Raw genomic sequence first — 7,422 nt, forward strand, 5'->3', positions numbered from 1 at the left:
TTTTACTGTGTACTATTCCAGCAGTTATGGTCAAAATGACAATAAAAAGTAACTTGACTTGAAAGGGCTTAGGCACCCTAGATATATATACTGTATGTGCCTAAGAATTTGCGCAGTACTGTACACATCAGCAGCAATTTTCAGTGGCCATTTAACCTATCAACCAGTATGTTTTTGGGATTTACTTTTATTTTGAAATGCAGCACGGTAACAGGCCCTTGAAGGAAGAAACCCAGATGGTCACTGGGGGGGGAGGGGGGAAGCATGCAAACTCCTTACACAGAGTGACAGAATTGAACCTGGGTCAATGACACAGTAATAGCATTTCGCTAACCGCTAGGCTAACCGTGTCAGAGAACCCAGAAGAAACGCACACAGTGACAAGAATGTACAAACTCTTCACAGACCGCACCCAAGATGAAAAAATTAACTTGGCTACTTCCACCCAGTTCTCAAAACTGCTGCAATATTACAGGTGTCGAGATGGTTCATCCAAAATACTCACTTTTAATGCAGAATTTAATCAAGACTGCCAAGTCAAATAAGGTCACAGGGCCTCACCAACTTACGAAAACCCAACTTAAGTACCGCCTATAAATGCAGAAGAGGATTACGAACAGTTCACAGGAACTGTCATAACCCAGAGACGACCTGTACTTATAACATTATTCAGGATTACCAGGGCAGTCTGCTGATTTGGTAAAGGGACGAGGATTTGAATTGTTAACAGCTTTTTTCATTGATGTTGAATAATCCACTCAGAGCTCCCAGCATTTTCTATTATTATACCACTCTCCTAGTCAATCTTATTCAACCGTCCAATGTACATTGGTTGAAAAGACCAAAGAGCTGGTTATGGACTTCAGAAAGGGTAAGAACAGAGAACACACACCAGTCCTCACAGAGGGATCAGAAGTGGAAAGAGTGAGCAATTTTAAGTTGCTAGTTGTCAGCATCTCTGAGGATCTATCCTGGGCCCAATATAATCGATTCAGCTACAAAGAAGGCATGACAGTGGCTGTAGTTCATTTTTGAGGAGATTTGGTATGTCCCCTAAGACACTTGTAAATTTCTACAGGATGTACCATGGAAAGCTTTCTAATTAGCTGCAGCACCATCTGGTATGGGTTGAGGGGTGGGGGGTGGGTGCTACCGCACAGGATTGGAATAAGCTGCAGAGAGATGTAAACTTAGTCAGCTCCATCACGAGCACTAGCCTCCATAATACAAACAAGCTGGAGGAACTCAGCAGGTCGGGCAGCATCCGTGGAAACGAGCAGTCAACGTTTCAGGCTGAGACCCTTCGTCAGGACTGAAGAAGGGGCCCCATAAAGAAGGTGGGGGGAGGGTGGGAAGGAGAAGGCTGGTAGATGCTGCCCGACCTGCTGAGTTCCTCCAGCTTGTTTGTACGTGTTGATTTCACCACAGCATCTGCAGAGTACTTTGTGTTAGCCTCCATAATAACCAGGACATCTTCAGGGAGCGATGCCTCAAAAAGGTGGCATCCATCATTAAGGGCCCCCACCACCCAGGACATGCCCTCTTCTCATTGCTACCATCAGAAAAAAGGTACAGGAGCCTAAAGGCACACACTCAATGATTCAGGAACAGCTTCTCTCCCTTCTGCCATCCAATTTCTGAATGGACGTTGAACCCATGAACACTGCCTCATTACTTTTTTTTCTACTACTTATTTAATTTAACTATTTAATATACATATACTTAACATAATTCACTTTTGTTTTCTCTATTATTATGTATTTTATTGTACTACGACAATGTAACAACAAATTTCACAACATACATGGCCTATCAGCAGTGTCAACAGAGCTTTACCAAGAGGGATTTCTCGCAGGTTGGTGGCAGTTATTTAAAATGGGAGCTTCGAGAGCGTTTCTCCATTGTACATGGTCTATCAGCAGCTATAACGGGAGCACCAATCATGAGTTAGGTAGCAGGGAAGGTTCAGGCATAAAAGGGAGACACTGCTTAGCGGAGCGGTGATGACAGGAGCGGTCAACAACGGAGTGATCTGAGGCAGAGTGATAGGGCTTTGGTTCATTCAGGCTTTGGTGAGGTAAGTGGGTGAGCAGACCTCGTCCTTTATTTCTTTCCTTTTTTTTAAGAGGAGTAAAGAGCATGTCTGTAGGGTTAGTACTTTGCTCTGGGTGTCAGATGTGGGAATCCTGGAATCCTTCCAGTCTCCCAGATGGCCACATCTGCACCAGGTGCACCGAGATGCAGCTCCTGAGAGACTGTGTTAGGGATCTGGAGCTGCAGCTTGATGACCTTCAGCTTATCAGGAAAAGTGAGCAGGAGGTAGATAGGAGCTATAAGGAGTTAGTCACCCTGAAGCTACAGGAGTTAGACAAGTGGGTGACTGTCAGGGAAGGGAAGAGCTCAAATAGTAGAGAGCACCCGTGTGACCATCCCCCTCAGTAGTTGTTATCTCATTTTGGATGCTGTTGAGGGGGATGTCCTGACAGAGGATGACCACGGTGACTGGGTCTCTGGCACTGAGCCTGGTTCCATGGTGCAGAAAGAAGAGAAGAAGATGAGGAATGGGGTAGTCTTAGGGAATTCCATAGTGAGGGGAACAGACAGGACGTTCTGTCAGCCTGATAGAAATACCCACACGGTGTGTTGCCTCCCAGGAGTCAGGGTACAGGATGTCTCGGATTGGGTGCAGAGTATTCTGAAGGGAAAGGGTGAACAGCCAGAAGTCTTGGTAGGTGTTGGCACCAATGACATAGGTAGAAAAAGGGAGGAGGTCCTGAAGAGAGAATTCAGGGAGTTGGGTAGGAAGCTGAAAAGCAGGACCAGGGTAGTAATCTCAGGATTGCTGCCTGTGCCACGTGCTAACGAGTGCAAGAATAGCATGATCAGGCATATCAATGTGTGGCTGAGAGACTGGTGTAGGACAGGGGTGAAGATCGGAGGGGGTGGGGTGAAGCTAAGAGCTGGAAAGGTGATTTGCAAAAGGAATACAGAGCTGGAGAAGGGAAAGGATCATGGGACGGGAGGTCCAGGGAGAAAGTAAGGGGGTGGGGAGCACCAGAGGAAGATGGAGAACGGGCAATGATGGGGAGAGAGGAAAAAAAAATAAATTAGGGATGGGGTAAGAAGGGGAGGAAGGGCATTAACGGAAGTTAGAGAAGTCAATGTTCCTGCCATCAGGTTGGAGGCTACCCAGCCGGTATATAAGGTGTTGTTCCTCCAACCTGAGTGTGGCTTCATCTTGACAGTAGAGGAAGCCCATGGATAGACATATCAGAATGGGAATGGGACGTGGAATTAAAATGTGTGGCCACTGGGAGATCCTGCTATGTCTGGCTGACAGATCCTTTCCCTTCTTCAGCTCTGTATCCCTTTTGCCAATCACCTTTCCGGCTCTCAGCTTCACCCCACCCCCTCCGGTCTTCTCCTATCATTTTGGATTTCCCGCTCCCCCTCCTACTTTCAAATCTCTTGCGATCTTTTCTTTCAGTCAGTCCTGATGAAGGATCTCGGCCCGAAACGTCGACAGTGATTCTCCCTATAGATGCTGCCTGGCCTGCTGCGTTCCACCAGCATTTTGTGTGTGTTGCAAGATTTTATGGATTGTTCAGAAATATGATTGCAAAGAGGAAGTAAGCTGTTCCTAAAATGTTGAGTGTGGATCTTAAGGCTCCAGTATTTACTCCCCAGTGGTATTAATGTCCTGAATGGTGAGAGCCATTAATGATGGACATCGCCTTCTTGAGGCCCCACCCTCAAGAAGTTTGTCATTCTTTGGGGGTTTATATGCAGATTTTCATTGATTCAGTTATATATCTCTGTTCTATTGTAAACGCCTGCAAGAAAATGACTCTCAAGTTAGTATATTGTTATATATTTGTACTTCGATAATAAATTTACTTTGAATTTTAAAACTTTTGAAGGTGTTCCCAATGGTGGGGAGGCTTACACCTGTTAAAGAGCTGAGACTCCAATGCTATTCATTGAGATACAGTGCAGAGTGGGCCCTTCGGCCCTTCGAGCTGTGCCGCCCAGCAACCCCTGATTTAACCCTAACCTAATCACCGGGCAATTTACAATGACGAATTAACCTACTAACCGGCATACCTTTGGAGGAAACCAGAGAAAACCCACCCATTCCGCAGGGAAAACCTCGGAATTGAATTGATGCCCCAAGCTGTAATAGCATTGTGCTAACTGCGATGCTGCCATAGCACCCAACAATATTTTGCCGGCACTTTCAGTCCCGAGTATAGGGAATGGTTGAACTTCATTCCTTGGAGTGGAGGAGGATTTATAATGACCAATTACCCTCTAACTGGTACATCACTGGACTGTGGGAGGAAACCCATGTGGCCACAGGGAGAACGCACAAACTCCCCACAGACAACAGTGGGAATTGAACCCAGATTTTTGGTGCTCTAAGGTGTTGTGCTAGCCACTACGCTATCGTGCTACCCCATTTGAAATGATGCATCTCACTGTATAACCATATAACAATTACAGCACAGAAACAGGCCATCTCAGCCCTTCTAGTCCATGCTGAACGCTTACTCTCACCAAGTCCCACCAACCTGCACTCAGCCCATAACCCTCCATTCCTTTCCTTTCCTTTTCATATACCTAGCCAATTTTTTTTTTAAATGACAATATCGAACCTGCCTCTATCACTTCTACTGGAAGCTCGTTCCACACAGCCACTACTCTCTGAATAAAGAAGTTCCCCCTTGTGTTACCCCTAAACTTTTGCCCCTTAACTCTCAACTCATGTTCTCTTGTTTGAATCTCCCCTACTCTCAATGGAAAAAGCCTATCCATGTCAACTCTATCTATCCCACTCATAATTTTAAATACCTCTATCAAGTCCCCCCTCAACTTTCTATGCTCCAAAGAATAAAGACCTAACTTGTTCAACTTTTCTCTGTAACTTAGGTGCTGAAACCCAGGTAACATTCTAGTAAATCTCCTCTGTACTCTCTCTATTTTGTTGACATCTTTCCTATAATTCGGTGACCAGAACTGTACACAATACAGGTATGTTTCGATGTACGTGACAAACTAATCTTTAAGTATGAAGTCTGTGAACATCTCTCTGTAAACATAACATACTCTGAGATCTCCACTTGAATATTGCTTCGTCTAATCAGTACAGTCCAGGAAGAGGCCCACAGTGTCTGTGTTGACGTTATTATTTGTGAAATATTATCAGTGGCTATTGAGAAACCTCTTAGCCTTCAGTTCTACAAAGTTTAGCGTTGGTCTGGCAACCACAACTGTTCCTGTCACAACCAAATAAACTGAAGCTCAGCTAAGTAACATTAAAATACTGGTGCAGCAATTAGCTTCTGTGTCCCCAGGCTGATTAAGGTAATTGTGTTTTTCCTGTCTGCTATGTTTGCAACTTTCTCAAGAGTACAAACTCTAATTAAAACTGGTGCACAGAACTTCTAGGTGAACCCTTAATGAAATGGCCATAGATCCCTTGAAGTTGCCACACAAGTTGATAAGGTTCTTAAGGTATTTGGTGTGTTGGCCTTCATTAATCGGGGGATTGACTTCAAGAGCTGTGAGTTAATGTTGCAGCTCCACAAAACTCTGCTTATTGTGGTCTGGTCGCCTTGTTATAGAAAGGATGAGGAAGCTTTAAAGATGGCACAGAGGAGGTTTACTTGTTTGCTGCCTGGATTAGAGAGCATGTAGGATGGTTTGAGTGAGCTAGGGCTTTTCTCTCCAGAGCAAAGGAGGGTGAGAGGTGACTTGATCAAGGTGTACAAGATGATCAGAGATAGCACCATCGTGCTAACCACTCTGGTACCATGGCACCAATCTGGTACCAGGGTACCTGAAGTGGCAGAAGTCTTTGTTGCAAGAGATAAAGAGGAAAATGATAGTGGGAAAATAAATTCTGTGAATTTTTTTTATTTTAACCACACCATAATCTAGTCTCCAAGCTTTCTATTTTTGAACTCATGACCTCTGCAGTTCCATCCCTTTTTGTTCCAAAACTACAAAAGTTTATTCACACAAAAATACACAAAATGCAAACAGCAAGTAATTACCAGACAGTGAACAAATTCAATTTAAAATGTTATTATTACTGTCTTTTGAAAGGGAAGCAAGCTTCAATGGTTCCTCTGAATCGCAGCAAGCAAGCAGCAAAGTAAGTCGCTTGTTTTTGGGAAAAAAGTTCAGTTTTTTTCCCAAACTACTTGGGATAAAAGAGGCACGACCGCGCAGGCGCGTGACCTCAGAGCGCGGAAGATTTGAAAAGAACACCGCCATATCCAGCGGGCAGCGGAGTGAGAGGGTGCAGAGTGATAGGGCTTCGGCTCAACGGGCTTAGGCGGAAACCGGAAGAGGCTTTCTGCGACCGTTGAGTCTTACAGTAAAGTGGTAGGTTACAGGTTTATTTATTTAGAGCTAACAGTAGGATTAGAGGCATGCATTTTGGATTAGTGTTGTGCCCGGAGTGCCAGATGTGGGGACCTTGGGAGACTCCCAGCCTCCCCCAGGATTACATCTGCTCCAGATGCAATGAGATGAAGCTCCTTAGGGATCGTGTGAGGGATCTGGAGCAACAACTTGATGACCTTCAGCTAATTAGAGAGAGTGAGGAGGTGATTGATAGTACCTATAGAGAGATAGTGGACAGCACCTCCGTGACAGTCCCCCTCAGGAATCGATATATAGTTTTAGATACTGTTGGAGAGGTTGACCTGACAGAGGAAGACCACAACGAACGGGACTCTGGCACTCTGCCCAGAGCCGTGATAAAGAAATCAAGGAGAAATGCCATAGTTATAGGGGATTGCATCGTGAGGGGAACAGACAAGAGATTCTGCGAGCCGGATAAGGATACCCGAATGGTGTGTTGCCTCCCTGGTGCCAGGGTGCGGGATATCTCGGATCGGGTCCAGAGTATTCTGAGGAGAGAGGGCGAGCAGCCAAAAGTCTTGGTACATGTTGGTACCAATGACATAGACAGAAAAAGAGAGGAGGTCCTGAAGGAAGATTACTGGGAGCTAGGAAGAAAATTGAAATGCCAGACCTCCAGAGTAATAATCTCAGGATTACTGCCTGAGCCGCGTGCCAATGATGGTAAAAATAGCAGAATTAAGCAGATGAATGTGTGGCTAAGTAACTGGTGCGGGGGGCAGGGCTTCAAATTCTTAGATCACTGGGATCTATTTTGGGGGAGGCATGACTTATACAGAAACAATGGGTTACACCTGAACTCAAAGGGTACTAATATCCTGGCGTGATTGTTTAATATAGCTGTTAGGGAGAGTTTCAACTAAGTTGGCAAGGGGAAGGAAACCAGGGTGTTAGGATCGAGGAAGAAGAAAATAGTAATAAGTCAAAGATACTGTGCAGCAAAGATGGCAAGAAGGACAGGCAGGTGAATAGACAGGATAATTTGCTGTG

Source organism: Hemitrygon akajei, chromosome 1 (assembly GCF_048418815.1).
Source record: "Hemitrygon akajei chromosome 1, sHemAka1.3, whole genome shotgun sequence".
In the NCBI taxonomy this organism is placed as follows: domain Eukaryota; kingdom Metazoa; phylum Chordata; class Chondrichthyes; order Myliobatiformes; family Dasyatidae; genus Hemitrygon; species Hemitrygon akajei.